Consider the following 22,145-nt stretch of genomic DNA (forward strand, 5'->3'; position numbering starts at 1 on the left):
AGCTCACTCCTGTTTAGACAATTTAAGCAAACTAGTTTTATGTATACAAAACGGATTTGGACTAGGCAATTTTACGTCTTGTTGTTTCATTGACATTGATGGAGCATAAAATAACATAGATATGTCTAAACTTTTGACTTTAATGGACAATTATGGGGTCGGATCAAAAAATTGTAATTATTTATGGATTTTTCTTAATTATAGATTTCTAAATATTAATTTAGATACGGTATCGATTACAAGATGTTGTAGCCAGGGCTTAGCTCAAGGAGATCCTTTATCGTCTTTAATATTTAATGTTGCGACAGCTTACATATGTCAATCTATCAAAAATGTTTTTATTTCAGAATATGCGGACGATTTTGTTTTGTATACATCAAATAAGAACTTGACTATCACCGCCAATGATTTACTATCAGCTTTGAGCATTTTTACCGCATTGCTTGATGAATTAGCTTAACAAATTTCATATGGAACAGAAGAAAAAAGCCTTTTTAATTTTATTATTTAATGAAATTCAAAATATACCAGTTCATAGGAGCATTCAACTAGAAATGTTTAATTTAAATATTTGGCCTTCAAAAATTGACTTGGATATTAAGATAGATATACCCAATATAAATAAATCAAAACGCTCATCATATAACTCTCTTGATATTTATATAAAATGTATAAATTATTTAAATTTACAATATCTTAACGATTACAACTTATTTACTGATGCGTCTATACATAACAATGAAACGGGAATTGCCTTTTATGATCCCCAAGCAGAAACGAATGTACGCAGAACTTATCGCTCTGGCGGAAGCATTATGTTATATTGAGACAATTAATTTTAATAAATTTATCATTCTCACTGACTCAAAAAGTTCATTGCAACATTTGACTCGTTGCACCTCGTCTTTCGTGGAACACCGATAGCCAATACCATCATTGGACTGATTCTAAAAATTAAGTCCTTCGGAAAATTTGTTGTTTTGCAGTGGATTCCTTCTCATATTGGAATTATTGGTAACGAGAAAGTCGATCAGTTTGTCAAACAGGCATGCACTGATGGAGACATAATTAATGTGTTACCTTTTTATACAGATTGCCTTTATTTTATAAAAGATAAATTTGTAAAAGCTTGGAAAGAATATTTTGATAAGAGGTTTAAAGAAAAAGGCATATGGTACAAAACGATTCATCCACATCCTTCCAATTATTCTTGGATGGAAAAATGTGATTTGAAAACGTGAAGATATTGTGATGGCGTTGAGACTGCGTTCCGGACACATTCCATTAAATAAGTTTGGATATTTAATGAACGAAGTTCTTTCTCCGAATTGTTTCGATTGCGGGGCTGTAGAGCATGTATATCACATTTTAATGGAATGTGTTCGTAGCGAATCCCTTCTATGCAATTAATAGATAGTTTTTTTTATAGAATAGGGTGACGAGCATTAGGGCCACCTGATGGTAAGTGGTCACCAACGCCCATAGATATTGACACTGTAGGAAATGTTAACCATCGCCAATGCACCATCAACCTTGGGAACTAAGATGTTATGTCCCTTGTGCCTGTAATTACACTGGCTCACTCACCCTTTAAATCGGAACACAACGATACCAAGTACTGCTGTTTTGCGGTAGAATATCTGATGAGTGAGAGGGTGGTAACTACGCAGACGAGCTTGCACAAAGCTCTAGCACTAGTAATATGATAGATGTAGATCAAATCCTACTTCAGAGCGAAACTAGACAATATATTATAATTAATGTATAGATAAGAATATTTGTGTAACCTACCAGAGCAACATAGTCACCCAAGTGATTTAAAAAAAAATAGGTAGATGGGCAAACGGGTTACCTGATCGTCTCTTCCGCCTATAGACATTGGCGCTGCAAAAAACATTAAACATTGGCGATGTAACGCTCGTCCGCCTTCATATTCTATATAAAAAAAAAAACTTTCTATTGACCTAGATTCTATTTACTTGACCTTGACTGATAGTGCAACCTAAGAGTTCTATATTGATGGCTAAAAAGGCACTTCGTTAAATTAATAGAAAAACTCGTATCTATCAAAGTCTTAAGTGACTTGGGACACAATATCAACGCATACGTTAGCAGTGGCTAATAAAAATTATCCACTAACAGCGACTTGACAAACCGTCAACGGTAGACTGACTAGTAAGGCCAATATAGTCTTTTCCTTATACTCTTAATAGAAAAGCGCAGTACACGCTTCAGAACACAATTACCAATGCGAGACCAACACTCATTATCACTCCATTGACTAAATTTTAGCACGATCTACCTCCTCGCACCAAATGTCAATGTCGAAATTAGAAATATAAAAATATTGGTTGGATCTCAGCGTAGTATTGATGATAGATCGTATCGCATCAATGGTACGATTTTTCGCACCAGCATCGTAGTTCGTAGCAGCACTCACGGAATGCCCTGGCGAAGAGGCTGGTTCTCGATGTCACCGCCTAACTGTGACATCAATTCCATCGCGAACAAAGAAATTTGGCAACTCCTTTCTTTGTCGCACATCCAAAAAATGGAATTCCTTACCAGCTCACGTGTTCCCCTCCTCTTACAACCAGGGTTCCTTCAAACGAGGCGTGAAGAGGCATCTTACGGGCCGGCAAGGCGAAGGCGGCTAGTGCAGAACGTTTTTCCCGTCTGTACTAGCCGTCGTCGCGTTTGGACTCTACTACCACTTACCATCAGGTGGAGTAGTCATTTGCCCTCCCGGCAAATAAAAAAAAAAAAGACAATCTCCCGAGTCCCGATGCTCCACCATAGTCACAATTACTACCCGCGTTCGCGGCACCGTTAATTTAACTGGTGGTAGGGCTTTGTGCAAGCTCGTCTGGGTAGGTACCACCCACTCATCAGATATTCTACCGCAAAACAGCAGTACTTGATATTGTTGTGTTCCGATTTGAAGGGTGAGTGAGCCAGTGTAATTACAGGCACAAGGGACATAAAATCTTAGTTCCCAAGGTTGGTGGCGCATTGGCTATAAGCGATGGTTGACATTTCTTACAATGCCAATGTCTAAGGGCGTTTGGTGACCACATACCATCAGGTGGCCCATATGCTCGTCCACCTTTCTATTCTATAAAAATAAAAATAAATGATTTATGGAACGTGAGCCATTGTAAGCGATTGTTATTAGGCAAGTTTCTTAGCTACTATTGCGTAAGACCATTGATAATTATTAATCCAAAGCAGGGTAGATAAATAAAGAAATTAACGCAATGTAGGTACAAGCTAACTTGTGAAGTTACTAAGAAACTTATACCGTACAATACATAGTAAGCTATTATTGCGTAAGTTCACTATTAATTAATAATCCAGAACATGGTAGTCAAATAAAGAAATCATCGCAAAAGTTACTAAGAAACAGTACGACGCACAGTCAGACACAGTATCTATCGCTTTTAAACAAATTGGAACATACTCACCAGATTTTTTTCATCGTATAATACGTTACCACACATTTTCTAGTCACTAAATTATAATACTTTCGTAGGGTACTAAAATAAATCGCAATTGCTTTAATTTAATTTGCATAGCCAACGGTCCTATTTCAGGAAGCTAAGCGTATCAGAACACATGAGATTCCGATCCCAATTCTGATATTAGAAATCAAGATAGATTAATACAATTATACAACAATAAAGTAAACGTAAATGTACACGTACAATTTACACACACAAATAGAACAAAGGAATCAGAACTAAGAAACTGAAATATTATTTATGAGAAATCCGCCACAACCGAGAGTCCAAGCAGATGTGTCTAAAGGCAGCCTGTCCGGCCGAGGAGCTCGGCAGGGCCAGTCCCCACTATGATGATCATCACGTGATCAAGTCGTGCCGGTAGGTCGTGCCCCGTCGGAAGACATTCTTAACACTACATATACTACTTTTCATTTTGTAAATACATAGTTATATAGATAATTACACCCAGACTCAAAAAAAAACAGCCATGTTCATGCACACAAATGTCTGTCTTGGAATCAAACCCATCGAACAACAACCTTCGACGTGAAATGCAAGTATCTACCAACCATGCCAACCGGCTCGTCAATATTCAAATTTTCATTCAAATATTCAGTTGCGGAGTTGAACTCCCAATCTTCGGTTAAGATTCACGTGTTCTAACAATTATCTTAAATCCATAAAGAACATAACATATGCAATTCTTATGACGTCATTCCTACATTTGTTTTTTAAAGAATATCAGCAATTAACATTTTTTAAAGGAATTACCAATATTCCTATTTACCCGTCCAATTAAGCATTAAGTTTGTGTCAGGAATGGAGACGATAGCCGAAGGGATTAAAATTGAAATTGTAACTTTTATATCCTTAGATTCTAAATGACACGTATTGAAATTGACGCTTCGAAAACGACAATTGCCAAGAGTAGAGTTATCTACAAATGAATTTCTGAATCGAATCTTTTATTATCTCATCTAAGCTCCATGGTGGACTATTTCTATGGTTTTCTGATTATATAAGAAACAATTGCACACAACTTGACAGATATTAAATAAACATCATTAACAATACATAATCCCTCATTGTGTTATGTGACGCACAATAATATTTATATGAATGAACCCAATCATTTGAATTCATTCGGTCTTTAAGTCGCATCAGCAATCGTTTACTTCATTTAAACTTTAAATTAATCTTTTATAGTTGTGTGTGCGATATTAATAATTAAAGGTAAGTATATGAACTTAGGTAATATTAAGTAATAATATTTTATTTATGTGGAAACTATGTACAGTCATTTTTAATATTTAATTCTTTGGATAATACTTCTCAGCTATTTTGAAAGGATTAAATTGTAATATTACAACCAACCAGTAAAACTTTAATTTTTTTTTTTATTTATTTATTATAAGGAAAATTATAAAATTAAAAAAAAATACTAATCAAATCTTGACAAATGAGTAATCAAAATCCATTACATCACATATTATTAAAATGATAGATTATTAAAAATTTCATGCAATATGTCTAAATTAATAAATAATTATGTAAACAATCATTAATGAATATGTCCTTATATTTAAGATGAAAATTAATTAATTTTAACCTCCAAAAAAAGGAGTGGGTTATTAATTTGGTTGTATTTTTTTATGTTTGTTGCATCAGAACTTTTTCATTTATAAACAGAATTAGAAAAATCTGTTTGTATATGTAATCTGGAAGGGTATATCTCTTTTGGTTTTACTTAAATTTGAAGAGAAGCTGCTAAGGATAAAAAATAAGATGTTTTTATCATGGATCGAACTTTACTTGAATTATTGAATTTGTTTTGTTATCAATGTGAATTTCTAAAGCAAAAAACCTGAAGTGGGCGATGGCTCCACTCCTCAATTAATAAGCTATGTTGTCGCATTTAGAAGGAAGGGATTCCGAAACAGTATCATGAAGAAGAAACCCAAGATACTGATGATACCCATAGATCCTTTCGACGGTCGTCATTGTTGTTTAAACAGATAATTTATGACAATTATGCTTTCATTGCCGCTTTGTATGTTATTTAAATTATAACAAACTTATTCTTAAAGTAGATTTTTAAATTCTATTCAACGATATTTTCCACTTGCTTCTCCGATCTTTGTTATAATATGACTTATCATTCGAGCTTTTTTTTAAAAAAAAAAATATATATAGGCTAGGGCTTAGGGGACTGTTATCACACCTGATGGAAAGTGAAGATATAGTCTAAGGTAGAGTGCGCTTGCCTAGAAGATGCCTATTCACTCTTGCCTTGAAGATATTGTGGGGTGGGGAAAACGGAGGTCGAAAGGGTATTTCAGACCTTAGCGGTGCGATTTATTTCATAAAAAGTAATAACAATTTAATGCTTCAGGAGGTTCAAGAGATCGGAGAATCGAAGATGAAAAAGAAACGATCCATAAGACGAAGTGTGAGCCTCTGGGATCACAGATTAAGGAAATCATTACGTCACTGTCAGAAAACACAACCGTAAGTTTTTTATTACCATTTTTCACTAATATACGATAAAAAAACTGTTCTGCGAGAAAAACAGAAACACTTAATTTTCGACTTAAGGTCGATAAATCTCAATAATGGCTTCCTTTAATTGAAGGAGCACACATATTTTAAAACATTATTCCACCATGTAATGTACTCGTAAGTGCGTATTCTTTGTTGGAGATCCTTAGTAAATAAATAAATAATAATAATGTCTTCCAGACCGATTTCGGCCATGGCGGCCAATCTCAAGGGAGATTAGCCAACCGCGCATTCGATATTATAGTGCACAAATATGTGCGCAAACACAGGTGAACTCTCTATTCTCTAACTTTCATAATACGATAGGACGACAATCTGACACGACCGGAAAGAGTTCGGCGCAGGTCTAACGGCTTTACGTGCTTTCTGAGGCACGGGAGTGAACACACTTCCGACTTCCAGACTCCAGGCTGCTACTGAGAATTTTTCTGACAGAAAAACCCAATAACTTTTTATTGGCCCGACCTGGGAATCGAACCCAGGACCTCCTGGTCTGCGGCCTTACACCATTGAGGCAGTCAAAATAAATAAATCCTTCTTGGAGCACAGTATTCGTTTTTATAATAAGATTGCAGTTATTTTTAACCTTGTCTATTAATCATTTACATTAAAGCCATAAAAAATACAAATAAAAATTAAAAATAGTTAGTGTACAAATTGTGACCGCGTGGAATGGTGGCAAGAATGATAGCAGCATTTATCCTTTGAATCGTAATTCCAAATGTATATGATTTTGATATATCCTGTAAATATTATAAATATCGTCGTCAATCTTTCATAACAGTTTTTCGTCATTTAGCGGTCGAATTGCAAAATATGGGCATCGTAAGAAGTATATTTCATTCTAAGCAATATCAACAGGGCTTAAGGTCTAAAATTAATTGTAGGAAGACAGAACTTATATCTTATATTTCTAAATCAATGACAATTTACAACTTGATGACAAGTTACATTAGCACTAGCTCTTGTCCTTTATATACAAATTTTACCTAAAAATATAATTTTTATTATATTTCCTGGGACGTCTGAAGTCCATTATGAGAGTATATTGTACTCGTTCCGCCGCTGGCCGCTAGATGTCTCCGTTTTTCCTCCAAAAGTGACTGCTCAGTGACGCCCTCAACTTACTTTGCAATGTGTGGTTCCACAAGCCGCCATTTTTCGTCATTGGTAGTACATAATGATGATGGCTCACCAGGAAGACTTTTTTATTTTTAGGTAAATTTTGTATATTATGTGTTCCGTTTGACGACTGAAGTCCATTATGAGAGACTTGTTTGTTATATCCTGGTGGCTTGTTGAATATTTGTAAACAAATTTTTTTATTTTTTTTTATTTTTAATAAAAAAAATTTATTAAAAATAAACCACGCAACAATGTGATAAAGGCTGCATTTATTGAAATTAGTAGTTATTTAATTTGAACTACGTGCGAGATCTTACAGTGATAAATGAAAATTATATTCAATTGAATAAAATTAAGGAACTAAACAAATAATCAGTATTTTGTAAAGTGATTATTTACAAGAGAAAAATTGAGACAAGGATTTTTCTGAATCTATGTCATCTATGAATCATGGCAGGTTAAATTGGTTTACAATAGAATTTTCTAAATGTACTTTCATGTTGCCAATTTGATTTATCCAGAATATCGTTAATATGATACTTTTCCAGCCACTTCAAGGATGAGACCGCGGATCTGAAGCTACCTGATGAAGCATGAATGCCAGCTTCAGGCAATGCTTTCCTTACCCTGCCACCAATTATAGTCGGTGTAGCTGGCTTTAAGGGGCCTCTAGTAATGATAAAAAGATTTGGTATAATATCGGGAAACTCCAGGGTTTTTCCGATATTTCTTTTAGAGTTTTTACCCAATATACTGGATCAATATTCCTTTCAGGTGCAGCTGAGAGTATTCAGTCTGATTGACAATGTGACCTAGAATCAGTTTTCGACCCAAACGTGGGTGTTAGTGTAATTGGGTCTGAATTGTCCACGATTTGTATCACAATTTAAAAGGGTCAGTTTTTGAGGTCGGGGCGCCAGAATGGTTTCTTCCACTTGGGAGTTATTATTATGAATTTTCCTGATGCTGAGATGAGGTGTTGCAGCACTCGAGGCAGGAGGCTGGGTGGAGAGAAGATCCAGGCCAGGTCATAATGCCAGTTCCTGCTGAAGGCCTCGTGAAAGCAAGCGTTCGAGTTTGCCAAGTCTAACGAGACATATGTTGGAACAACATGTTGAAGGCTTGACGCGAATAGGTCGATTTCGGGTGTTCCCCATGCGCCGAAGTTTTTTTCTGTAGCCTCGGGCATTAGACGCCATTCGGGAGCGGCGCGGTTGTGCGAGAGGTGATCCGCTTCCGTATTGTACGCTCCCGGTAGCTGGTGTGGGAGGAGTACAATGTTGAGGCTGTCCACCAACATCAGCAGAACCTTGCTCTCTAAGAGAGGCCCTAACCTGGTTCCGCCTTCTTTTCTTATGAAGGCAATCACTGTCTGATTGTCGCTCTGCAATATCACTTCCAAGTCTTTCAAATTTTTTGCTTCGGCTGATATTGCGGCGATCACTGCATAAATTTCTTTCATGTTGCAGTGCCAACTCTGCTGCTGCCGAGTTCTAACACCCCGTATCCTCTTGTTGTTGACTAATGCTACCCATTGTAAATCGGAAGCGTCCGTAATGATGTAATTTGTCGTCGTCATCTCGTGATGGACTGGTGTCACTTGATTTATGTTGTCCAACCACCATTCCAAATCTTGACGGACTTCATTGGGGCTCGAGGGTTCAGACGAAGCTTTTTGCTGTGGCGCTGCAGAGTGCGGCAATGCAACCAGGAAATAGTCGTCCAGGTAGACAATGAGGCGGAGTCCTTGCTCTCGAAGCCTTTCTGCAGTCCAGTTCGTCACAGATGCGAACATTTTTGGTGCCGCCGCTAAGCCGAACGTGAGGCAGGTCATCTGCTGCAATTTGCCTTCGTAGCTGATACGTAGTTAGCGCCTGTGCTGTACTTTGATAGGCAAGAGGCTTGGCTGAGATTGGCTATCCAATCTCCCGATTGAAGGAACTTGGGCGTGTGATGGTGATTTACCAAGTTGAAGTGTTTTGGGGTCAGGTATCGATTTAGGGCTTTCAGATTTAAAATTATCCGATTTTTTCCGTTGCTCTTTGTTATGATAAGCAACGGGGAAATAAAACTTGGGGTAGGGGGTGCAGGCTCTAAAACTCGATTTTGAATCCTTTTTTGTATCTCGTTTGACGTTAAAATTTGACAAAAAACAAGAAAAATTAACTGAGGTGCTTGGTTGAAAGGAATGTGAAATGAATACTATATATATAGCCTGTGGAGGATTCAAAGCGGCCCACTTCTTTGTAAAGAGCCTTAGACAGCCCCCTGTAAAACCACTCGTCATTTACTTTTAAAGTTTTGTTCTGTCTGTGATTTTTATGTCCCCCCTTTTGACTTGAACCAGAATTGTTTTGGTTGCGATGATCACTGGAATCTTTTTTATCCTTATGTTTAACGGTGGTATTGGTTCCTGACTTTGCTGAGCGAAAACTAAAATTCTTGTTTTTGGAGGTAGACGGGCTAGGAGACATAGGAGTAGTTGTAGAAGTTGTGGATGCAGCATACTGTTTTTGTAGTTTGTCCACCCCCCCAAGTTTTTGCGGGGGACGTACTTGCCCTTAATTATATCATGAAAATAGCATGACGACGAAGTTCCAATATCTCTGGACGTTTTCTGCAGATTATTTGAAATATATCGTGTGATATACTTTTATAGGGCGAATCGCTACCGAAAAGTTCTTTCATTTTTTCATAAATTGATGAAGGCGAAAGCTGCGAGATAAGCAGGGATGGCCCAGATGGAACGCGTGAATCTTAACCGATGATCGTGGGTTCAAAACCCAGCAAGCACCGCTGAATTTTCATGTGCTTAATTTGTGATTATAATTCATCTCGTGCTTTACTACGTGCACGAATAAGAAAAACGAAGACAGAACTTTTTACTTCACTTCTCAAAAGCGCGCGGTTCGAAGAACAACGCAACATTGACGAAAAATTATGGCGGCTTGTGGAACTACACATTGCAAAGTGAGTTGAGGGCGCCACTGAGCAGTCACTTTTGGAAAACGGAGACATCTTTACTGGTGGTAGGGCTTTGTGCAAGCCCGTCTGGGTAGGTACCACCCACTCATCAGATATTCTACCGCAAAACAGCAATACTTGATATTGTTGTGTTCCGGTTTGAAGGGTGAGTGAGCCGGTGTAATTACAGGCACAAGGGACATAAAATCTTAGTTCCCAAGGTTTGTGGCGCATTGGCTATAAGCGATGGTTGACATTTCTTACAATGCCAATGTCTAAGGGTGTTTGGTGACCACTTACCATCAGGCGGCAAATCTAGCGGCTAGCGGCGGAACGAGTACAATGTACTCTCATAATGGATTTTAGACATCAAAAAGTATAAAAAAATAATCGCTAAGAATAGTTTTCAAAGATTTTAAAAATAAATAAATATTGTTAATTCGTATACAAAGAAAAATAAACACAATCTTTTGGCATAATGAGTCTTAAATTTAAGTACAAACAAACAAAATTTGATTGTTCGTATTTAAACTATATCTCAAGCCAATATTGGTTATGTGATAAGAACAATCAAGGTGTATATAATAACATGAAAAAAATCAAGCGTAAATAACTTTTTTTATTAAAAAAATACATTAAGAAATTAAATTGTCATAATCAGTGTTGCTGTGTGTAAAAAAATAAGCTAATAACTGCCTGTAACTGTTCCACTGGTGGGCTAATTCCTCTTTGAGAATAAGAATTAGATACATATGTGGCAAAATTTCAGTGAGGTTAGGCACTATGAAATTTATTAGTTAAATAATTGCAACACAATACCGAAAATTATAGCAAAATCATCCCACGGCCAAATAAATATAATTTCGAAAATACTGAAATCGTTGTTTATATTCTTTTAATATTAATTGTTCTTATAATAAATGCCCTAAGGGAGAGTTATGTTAATAAAATAAATAATAATAATAATATCCTGGGACATTTTTCACACACGGCCATTGATCCCAAATTAAGCTTGTGCAGAGCTTGTACTATGGAAACCAGACAACTGATATACTACACATACCACATATACTATTTGTAAATACATACTTATGTAGATATAACCTCCTGGGTGGGAATAGAACCCACAACCATCGGCGTGAAAGCATCCACCAACCACACTAACCGGCTCGTCGTATAATTGCGTGTATGCAGTAAGTAAATAAATGATCTTAAAAGTTGACCTAGTTGAAATTAATCGGAGCAGCCAGGTCTGAGCCAACAGAGATCCAAGGCCCCTAGGCATTTTTACATTTGAGGCCTAATCATTCCAATAATCAGTGTGTAATTATATTATTTTTGGCTGGGTCTCTCAGCTTTCGGGGCCTTAAGGTGTCTTGTATGCCATCACATATCATTTGTCTTTACAGAATAGCCCTATACCGTAACCGTAACAGCCTGTGAATGTCCCACTGCTGGGCTAAAGGCCTCCTCTCCTCTTTTTGAGGAGAAGGTTTGGAGCTTATTCCACCACGCTGCTCCAATGCGGGTTGGTAGAATTCACATGTGGCAGAACTTCAGTGAAATTAGACACATGCAGGTTTCCTCACGATGTTTTCCTTCACCGTAAAGCACGAGATGAATTATAATCACAAATTAAGCACAAGAAAATTCAGTTGTGCTTGCCCGGGTTTGAACCCACGATCATCGGTTAAGATTCACGCGTTCTTACCACAGGGCCATCTCGGCTTTTTTTATAAGCCCTATAAGCTTATATAATTATGCATATTATATGAAAACAGCGCCATCTAGTGAAAAACGCTATCGAAAAATTAAAAGTATCTTCCACCAGGTTCACAAGAACAAAACCAGAGCATAACAGTAAGCATTTATTACATTCAATTGACTTTGACGGTATTATGTAACGTACATATGTAAATATTTTGATAAAGATAATATTAAAATAATAAAGCCTTCTTGTTATATAAACATTATGAAAGCCTTAACTTGACATCTATTGTAATATTATAAAGGCGATAGTGAGTTTGTTTGTTACGTCTCAACTGCTTTACCGATCATAATTTTAATAATAATAAAATCATTTATCTCGACCAAACAGGGATCATAAATACAAATAAATAGTAAAAAGACAAAAATTACAATAATAAAATCTGAATTAATCATATTAAATTATATTAAATTAGACTAAATCAAATATATAAAATAAAATAAGATTAAATTCCATTAAATTAAATTCCCTTCCGTAACAGCCTGTGAATGTCCCACTGCTGGGCTAAAGGCCTCCTCTCCTCTTTTTGAGGAGAAGGTTTGGAGCTTATTCCACCACGCTGCTTCAATGCGGGTTGGTAGAATTCACATTTGGCAGAATTTTAGTGAAATTAGACACATGCAGGTTTCCTCACGATGTTTTCCTTCACCGTAAAGCACGAGATGAATTATAAACACAAATTAAGCACATGTAAATTCAGTGGTGCTTGCCCGGGTTTGAACCCACGATCATCGGTTAAGATTCACGCGTTCTTACCACAGGGCCATCTCGGCTTTCAAATTCCCTTAAATTAAATCAAATCAATCAATTTTGCATATATTGTCATTAGTACAGAAAAGTACAAAGGGTATTTACACGCCTCACCATTCTATCGCAGGCTAGGCCAGCTAGTCGTGGGTAGAAACCAGCTTGTAATAAAACCACCAAGGCTGTCTGTTTATGGAAGTTTTTCAAAGTAAAACTTCTTAGTAAGGAACGATCATAATAAAACCTCAATGTCGCATTTGAACCTTGATTTCGAAGATGTCCGAACTTTTATATATATATGCAATGTTTATGACGCAATTTTTTTGTTGTTTTTGTTTGATTGCATTAATAATAAACTTTTCCACAAGCGCTGTTCAAGATCAAATGACATAATGCCAAATATTATTTTATTTTTTCTTTACATCAATAGATGGCGCTAGTTGTCTTTTAATTCGCGCTATAACAATGTTTTTTTTGTAACTACTTAATATGGCTTGGCGTATTTAAAATGAGAGAGACCAATTACACCAACTGACCAGCAGTTTCTCGGTGGTTTTATTTTAAAGTCTCACAGTAGCAATACCACCGGGAAACCCGAAACAAGCACCTAACATCATAGTTTCCAAGGTTGGTGGCACATTGACGATGTAAAAGATCAGCCAATGCAAAAGGGCGTCGAAGACCACACAATATAAGTGGCCCATATACATAAAAAAATGTCCAAACGACGACGTGAACTAACAACATTATAATTCTGGGATTATTTTAAGAGTGACGTTGTTTGTTTGTGTGTATTCGCAACTTCAATGTATGCATGTATGTAATTAAAATAAATCCAATATGTATGAAACATATACAAATATATATTATATCTACTTTATATTATATTTATTTTCTTTCTGGTGGTAGGATGTTAAACATCCGCCTGGCTTGTTACCACCGTACGCATGGTGAAAAACTCGTGAAGTGGCTTGCAGCCGCGTTTCGAGGTCAGCCAGCGTACAGCCAGAGCCCGAGCGAGTATTGCCGCGATGGGTGTTGGTCCAATGGAGTCGGCTGTTGAACCAATGCCGGGGGAAACTGTATTGACCTGCCGGACAGGGAGACCCGAAGAAACGGCTGTTCCGCTGGCCGCCCGTGGCATAGTACAGGGGCCCGAACGTGCCTAACCAGCTCGTGAGGCTGCCCCACCAGGCCACGCATAATCTCGGGGTGGACCGTCGTGCCGGTTGGTGACCGGTAGGTGGGGTTCCGGCGGCCACTTCCGGGGGGGTTCGGGGGCCCTTCCGTCCGGCGGGTCAGTGTATTTTTCCTTTTGGCAACCACTTGGAGAAACACGCCTCCACACTTTGCCCATCCCTATCGTGGCAATACATCGCTCGCTTCACGTCTCTTTTCCATTTTATTTTTCCTAAATGGCGCAACGAAACAGAAATAACGGTCGTACAGCGGTGCACACCCCCACCATACCCTCGCTGTTTGAGGTCGAGTTCTCTAACATCCGTGGACTCCACACTAACCTCAACGCTGTCCACCACCATCTCGAGACAGCACGGCCAGCAATTTTGTTTCTCACGGAGACACAAATACTCCGTCCTGCCGATACCTGCTACCTTAATTATCCCGGCTACACGCTTGAAGAATCCTTCAAAGCGAAAGCCGGAGTATGCTTGTTCGTCAGGACGGATGTTTGCTGTCACCGACTGCGCTGCTTGGAGGACCCCTCCTTCTCCATTTTGGTGGTACGTGTGGACCTGGTTCGTCAGAGCCGAGTCTACGTGTGCCTCTACAGATCCCACAATGGTGACTTGGAGACAAGCCGATTATTTGACCATCTTAGTCGGGTGGCAGATGCTGCGCAAGAGCAATTTCCTAACGCGGAATTGGTGTTTTTGGGGGATTTTAATGCTCACCATGAATCATGGTTGTAATCCCTCAAAACTGACCATGCTGGAAGGACTGCTCATGCTTTTGCTCTCACACATGACTTGACCCAACTGGTTGATCAGCCCACCAGGTTCCCAGACATTGATGGACAAGCACCTTCTCTACTGGACCTTCTGCTGACTTCTCACCCGGTGGAATATCAGGTTGTGGTTCAGGCTCCTCTTGGCTCTTCAAATCACAGCCTTATATCTACCAGAGTGCCACAGGCCAAGCTGCCGCCACTAGCAGTACGCAAACGTCTCGTTTGGCACTATAAGTCGGCAGATTGGGACGGTATGCGCGATTATTATGCGTCGGTCCCTTGGAAGGAACGTTGTTTCAGTGGGAATGACCCGACAGCTAGTGCCGCTGCTGTTGCTGGCGAGATCATGTTGGGAATGGAATACTACATTCCTAGCTCAGATCTCGTCAGTAGGAGTACGCGTAACCGTTGGTTCACTCGTGAATGTGCCGATGCTGTATCATCTAAGCAGGCGGCATATCGCAAGTGGATCAACGGCTGCGTTAGCGGGGCATCATTGATATTCATAACATTGACTCACTGAAAGCAAACTATAATAAAAATTCCAAGTCATGTAGAAAGGCATACACGAGAGCGGATGCACAGCGCATTGTACAGATTGGTCATGACCTTGTTTCGCATCCTAGGGGCTCCCGTAGCTTCTGGCGTCTGACTAAGACTGTGCAAAACAATTTGTGCCAACCTTCGCTGCCACCGCTCAGAAATCCGGACGGATCGCTAGCTCACAGTCCGCAAGAGCAAGCTGATCCTGGCTAAACTCTTTGCCGACAATTCCGTCATCAATGATTGTAGTGCGCTGCCACCTACAATACCTTCATGTGGCCATACGATGCCTGACATTAAAATCAGGCAACGTGATGTGCGTGCGGAGCTGCAATCACTTTGTAGCGGAGTTGTGAATGATGTTGTAGATGAGGTTTGATTAAAACAAAGTTTCTTCCACTACTAATTTATTTCTTGTAGAAATAATAAACACAAAGATAGGCACAGCACAGAGTAGAATGAGAAGAACGAAGTATTTAGATAAGTTTAGATGCAAGAAGGAAGTATGACTTATTACAAAGACTTAAGGTGCAAAATCGTGTAGCAAATTACAAGCGAGAAGCGACGTGCGTTCAGTACGAGATCTAGGATTCGACTCCTTGACGGAAGGCGGCCGACTGCTGAGCCGATGCGCTTACGTTTCTTTGTTCAAAGTAACGGTATTTTATTTAGAATAGACATTTCTATTATACGATCACGCGGCGACTGCCTTCCGACATTACATAAATTATTATATTATATTTTAATTATTTATATGATTTTAAAGTGTAAATATTTATATTGTGTATTACATGTATATGTTATAATATATAATATGTATTTATTATATAATTTATATAAGTATATAAAGTATTATAGTATATATAGTATAGTTATATGTTATAGTAATATTTGTATTTATGTTACATTTATTATTTTATGTATGAAAAATATATAAGATATTAAATGATTATATATATACTGTTTTATTTATATAAGTTATATAGGTTGTAGGGATCTGGTAAGTGTCGCGTTCGCCACAACTTGATGTACGGAAAGCCAGCGGTCCCGATGGAATACCAGCCATAGTGCTGAAGAAGTGCGCAGCGGAGCTGTCTCTTGTGTTAACGCGCCTGTTCCAACTTTCTCTCTCTTCGGGATGTGTGCCGGAGGCTTGGAGAAGAGCTAATTTGCAAGCGGTTCCCAAAAAAGGGGATCGGTCTGACCCGGCAAATTATCGGCCAATAGCTATCACCTCAGTACTTTGTAAGGTGATGGAACAGATTTTAAACAACCAACTGATCCATTACCTAGAAGATCACTGTTTAATTAATGATCGTCAGTACGGGTTTCGGCCAAAACGGTCCACAGGTGATCTTCTAGCGTACGTAACACACCTCTGGAGTGAAGCTATCGACAAGCATGGAGAATCGTTGGCTGTCAGCCTCGATATCTCCAAGGCTTTCGACAGGGTCTGGCACAGAAGTCTTCTCTCCAAGCTGCCGGCATACGGTCTGCCTGCTCAGCTATGCACCTGGATTGCCAGCTTCCTACACAAGCGTAGCCTTCGTGTTTTAGTAGATGGTTGCGCTTCACAATTCTATGTAGTGAATGCTGGGGTACTCCAGGGATCTGTGCTATCTCCCACACTCTTTCTTTTGCATATCAATGATATGCTCTCTCTTGGGAACATACATTGCTATGCAGACGATAGTACAGTGCATGGTGGATACCACGGACGCGCAGTGGCTGGGCGAGCGGAAATTGAGGAGAGGCGGAAGGATCTTGTCATTGAACTCGATAAGACGTTAGAGCTCATCGCCAAATGGGGCTCTGATAATCTTGTTGAGTTTAATGCCAAAAAAACACAGGTATGCGCTCTCTTGGCGAAAAAGTCAACATTTTCCCCTCTTCCCTCCCTCTGTGGTACTCCGCTGGTGATGCAAAGCAAAATCGCCATGCTGGGGATTGACGTTCGCTGCGACCTTAGTCCAAGGGATTACATCGAGGCTGTTATAAAAACAGCTTCACGGAAACTCGGAGTTCTGTACAAGGTGCGGCGTTTTTTCACGCCACAACAACTGTGCCTGCTGTACAAAACACAGGTACGGTCTTGCGTGGAATATTGCTCGCACCTTTGGGATGGCTATTGGCGACGTAAAGGTCACAAACACCCTTGAACCTTTACAATTGCGTCGTCAGATAGCAGCACTGAGCGCTTTCTATCGACTGTATCACGGCGAGTGCTCTGAGGAATTATTCTCTCTAATTCTTGCTTCCCCCTTCCTTCTTAAGTCCACGCGAGCTGGTTGTCGATGTCACCGCCTAACTGTGACATCAATTCCATCGCGAACAAAGAAATTTGACAACTCCTTTCTTTGTCGCACTTCCAAAAAATAGAATTCCTTACCAGCTCACGTGTTCTCCTCCTCTTACAACCCGGGTTCCTTCGAACGAGGCGTGAAGAGGCATCTTGCGGGCCGGCAAGGCGAAGGCGGCTAGTGCAGAACGTTTTTCCCGTCTGTACTGGCCGTCGTCGCGTTTGGACTCTACTACCACTTACCATCAGGTGGAGTAGAGTCATTTGCCCTCCCGGCAAATATAAAAAAAATTTTTTTTATCTATAATCACAAACAAATATAATTGAAGTGTATGTCTGTGATTTCAAATAACTGACCTTTTAAAATGGCTGTTTGTGGGCTACGAAAACCATTTTTTTGTCTATCTGTCTGTTTGTCCGATATAATCTTCAAAACGACTAAAACTTACAAAAGCAAATAAGAATTATTATAAAGAGTATTCGTCAAGGTATCGTTTAGTCTTTATTTCATCATAATCGGTTAAGTCTATCAAAAGTTATAACAACTTAAGTTTCACGTACATATCTTTGTTGTTCACTACTTTGGTCTTATACACACACGCGCACACACAGACAAGCTATTTTCGAATTGCCAAAACATATTTTTTTTAGACTCGCTCCTAAAATTTAAATACTTTATTCTAGCTACCAGTCCCAGCTTCGCGCGGGTAGAATAATAATTTTAAACCTTTTGATCGTAATACATATAACTGTACTGATTTCCGCGGCCCACGCCAGTGAAGTTCCCAATCGGCATATTTTCTTCCAACATCCTCTACAATCATTGTCATATTCAGTGGTGAAAACCGTATTAGAATCTGTTCGGGAGTTTTTGAGTTTATCGCGTACAGACAGACGCGTTGGGGTGAGACTTTGTTTTATAATATGGAGTGATCTATAATTCAAATAACGCTATAAGCGTACAGCGTACATATGTAATGTAACAGCTTATAAATTGCAAATGTCCAACATCTGGTCGTATGAATAGACGCCTTTATAGAAAAAAAGGTTTTTTTTTTTTTTTTTATAGAATAGGAAGGCGGACGAGCATATGGGCCACCTGATGGTAAGTGGTCACCAACGCTCTTAGACATTAGCATTGTAAGAAATGTCAACCATCGCTTACATATCCAATGCGCCACCAACCTTGGGAACTAAGATTTTATGTCCCTTGTGCCTGTAATTACACTCACTCACCCTTCAAACCGGAACACAACAATATCAAGTATTGCTGTTTTGCGGTAGAATATCTGATGAGTGGGTGGTACCTACCCAGACGAGCTTGCACAAAGCCCTACCACCAGTAAAGAGTTAATTTCACCATGTTTCTTAAATATTGGTAACACCTGAGATAGATTTCCGGGCAGGATTCCTGACAACATTTGTGTCCAAACATGACACAGCACGAGATAAATATTAATTACAAATTCATTATGAGTGTATTAATTAGGTGACAACCCACAATCTTTGGTTATGTTTCCGTGTCCTAACCACTGCGCAATATCGGCTATTATTATATAAAATATTTTTATTTACAAACAAATTTCAGCCATTCAAAATTTTTTAACCTTGACTTAAATTAAAGATAACATTTTAGAAATCACACAAAACATTGCTCATAATTACTTTGATATAATTATAAGCAATAATGCATTTCGTTTCACATATTTCCTAAGTCATTGATAACGGTGTGATAAAAATGCGACAATATTTATTTATAACTAAACAGCCAGTTGCGTGGCATTCAGCACAGGGAACGCACGTAGCGTTCCAAATTCGAAAACGTTTGACAATTTTTTTGACATTTGACATTAAACGGGCGGGAAAATAACTGTCTTATTTACGTGATAGTGACTAGTTTTTTTTTATTGTGTATCGTGATTAACATGTTTGTTTTTTAGACTGGTGCTTATATAATTTTATTTATAAATACTCTTTGGTGCTATAATTTTGCGTGGTAATTTATTATGATGCTCCTTTCGATTATAAAATTACAATTGATTTTTAAATCAATTTAGTTAAATCAACATTATATATACAAACAAATATATTGTCTATAAAAGGTAAATCTTGAAATTTTGGATGTAGGAGAAAATCTTCGAGAGTACTTATCTGATTATTATTTCAGAATGAGTCTTCAAGATGGTCATAGTTTACATATTTAGATACATTTAGGACATCAGATGTTATAAAAACGGTCATTGGAATGTCTTTCTTACGAACTCTGCTTAACATTAAAAAGCTTTCTATAGAAATGTTGTAGAACTTTAAAAGGTAAAAAAGTTCACGACGATATATTATAATTAATTCAAAAATTCATGAAATATTACTAAAATATATTTAAATTTAGTTTTATACACGCAGGATCACTTTTGCCGGGGTTTGCTTTATTATATATTTATAACTGTGAAGTTAATAAAACTAGCTTTATAGTAATTTCAATTATACCAACGATGAAGATAATAATATTTAACTGAGAATATTTATGAGTAATAATAAAAATGACGTTCAAAACCGTTATTTAATGTGATTTTATTGTTTTCGTTAAACGCATATTTACATTGCAACAAAAAACGTTGTCAGTAAATTATTAAATAATAAACGAATTATTATGAAGAGTGTATAATAAAAAACCTTTATTCTATCCGATTGGATTAATTACAAAAAAAACAGTCAAAAAATCATAGTTAAAATATATTTTTTTATTTTTATCTATGAAAGGCTCTCCAGAAATCTTTGAACGTAGAAAATCTAAATCATTAAAATCTTTAAAAAATGATTTCATAAATTATCTAACTATTTTACAAATCTTTCTTTTTTTATAAAAAGACCAACGCTAAATGTTAAGACTTAAGAATACAATTGCTTAATGTGTATATAGAAAATAAATACAAAATATATACCAATTAAAGGTTAACTTAATATACAAATAAAAGTTATAAAGATGTAGTTCGTGTAGAAATAATAAAAAATATATCTAGACCCGCTGTAGCGTGTCAAGCCAAGTTCAAGTTAACAGAACTGGCGACCTACATTATTAATTATATTATAGCTGGCGCATGTTCTAAGGCTGTAAGTTCGTATTTTACTCTTCCGAAAATTTGGCTTGTTGGTAGGAACTAGCCATCGAACATAAGGCTGTTCCATGACTGTTTTAGTAGGTACTTAATAATAATTCGTACATAAGAACTAGCCAAGTCAGACCTTAGGCATCAATATATTATCCTAAGTTATAAGAAGAAATGATATTTTAAGTTGTTATAAAATATTTTATGTCTTTGATGAGATAACTTATATAACAGCTTGCGTTAATAAAATATATAAATTAATTTAACTATAACATGCAATTAGTGGACATTAGTATGATCTACAATATATAAGGACGTAGAAAAATTGTAAAAATGAGAAAAAATCTATGATTATATATAGATAATGATCCGTTGATGAATAGAAAGCGTAACAAACAGACAAACTCACTTTCGAATTTATAATATTAGTAAGGATCAAGGTCACTATATTTTAGTAAATCATTGCAACATTTAGGGGTAGGGCTTTGTGCATGCTCGTCTGGATATGTTCCACCCACTCATCAGATATTCTACCGCAAAACAGCAGTACTTGGTATTGTTGTGTTCCGGTTTGAAGGATGAGTGAGCCAGTGTAATTACAGGCACAAGGGACATAGCATCTTAGTTCCCAAGGTTGGTAGCGCGTTGGTGATGTAAGCGATGGTTAACATTTCTTACAATGCCAATATCTATGGGCGTTGGCGACCATTTACCATCAGGTGGCTCATATTCTCGTCCGCCTACCTATTCTATAAAAAAAAAAACATTTTCCAATTCTGTTAAATTAACTCAAGAACTTATATTGATTCAGTTATGCGGTTACTATTTTCAATTAGTAAGCGAACAACAAATTTAATCATCTGTAGCAGTAATTTTTTTCACATATGTATTTTCGAACAATATTTATAAGACATTCTAGCACTTTCTATCAACTACATTATCTCTTATGTTACATTAAAAACAGGGTACAAACAACGGTATCACCATCATTGAATGGCTCGCACAAAGCCTACCACCATGTGTATGGCATAAATATTTGCAACCATTGCCTGATGATTAGAGCCGAGATGGCCCAGTGGTAAGAACACGTGACTTTTAATCGATGATCGTGGGTTCAAACCCGGGCAAGCACCATTGAATTTTCATGTGCTTAATTTGTGATTATAATTCATCTCGTGCTTTACGGTGAAGGAAAATATCGTGAGGAAACCTGCATGTGTCTAATTTCACTGAAATTCTGCCACATGTGTATTCCACCAACCCGCATTGAAGCAGCGTGGTGGAATAAGCTCCAAACCTTCTCCTCAAATGGGGAAAGGAGGCCTTTAGCCCAGCCGTGGGACATTCACATGCTGTCACGGTCACGGTCACGGCCTGCATTCATAAAACAACTGATAGCGATATTATAATGAATGATATCGTTAATTCATTTAAATGCGTTTCTTATTATTATTGATAAATTAAACTATAATAAATAACAAAACTTCGGTATCCTTATATACTTTATCGCTAATGTAAATACATGTAATAACAAATTAAATGGATCAATTTTAATGTAATT

General features: G+C 37.6%; 2 protein-coding genes across 6 annotated transcripts in view; one reads left to right on the forward strand and one right to left on the reverse strand.

Moving 5' to 3' along the window:
• Positions 1 to 22,145, reverse strand: part of LOC126778799 (interaptin) — a 301,055-nt gene that overhangs the window by 180,101 nt on the left and 98,809 nt on the right. The gene's annotated exons all lie outside the window — the stretch shown is intronic.
• The window catches only part of LOC126778809 (P protein-like), a 50,088-nt gene continuing 47,202 nt past the window's right edge, over positions 19,260 to 22,145 (forward strand). For 2 of the 4 annotated variants that reach the window (XR_007670235.1, XM_050502499.1), the window contains exon 1: positions 19,266 to 19,473. The gene's annotated coding sequence lies outside the window, so the exon portion shown is untranslated. Of the gene's footprint in view, positions 19,474 to 22,145 lie in introns of all 4 variants that reach the window. The other 2 variants (XM_050502502.1, XM_050502501.1) reach the window with 2 other exon arrangements.

This window comes from Nymphalis io, chromosome 27 (assembly GCF_905147045.1).
Source record: "Nymphalis io chromosome 27, ilAglIoxx1.1, whole genome shotgun sequence".
NCBI classification, from domain to species: domain Eukaryota; kingdom Metazoa; phylum Arthropoda; class Insecta; order Lepidoptera; family Nymphalidae; genus Nymphalis; species Nymphalis io.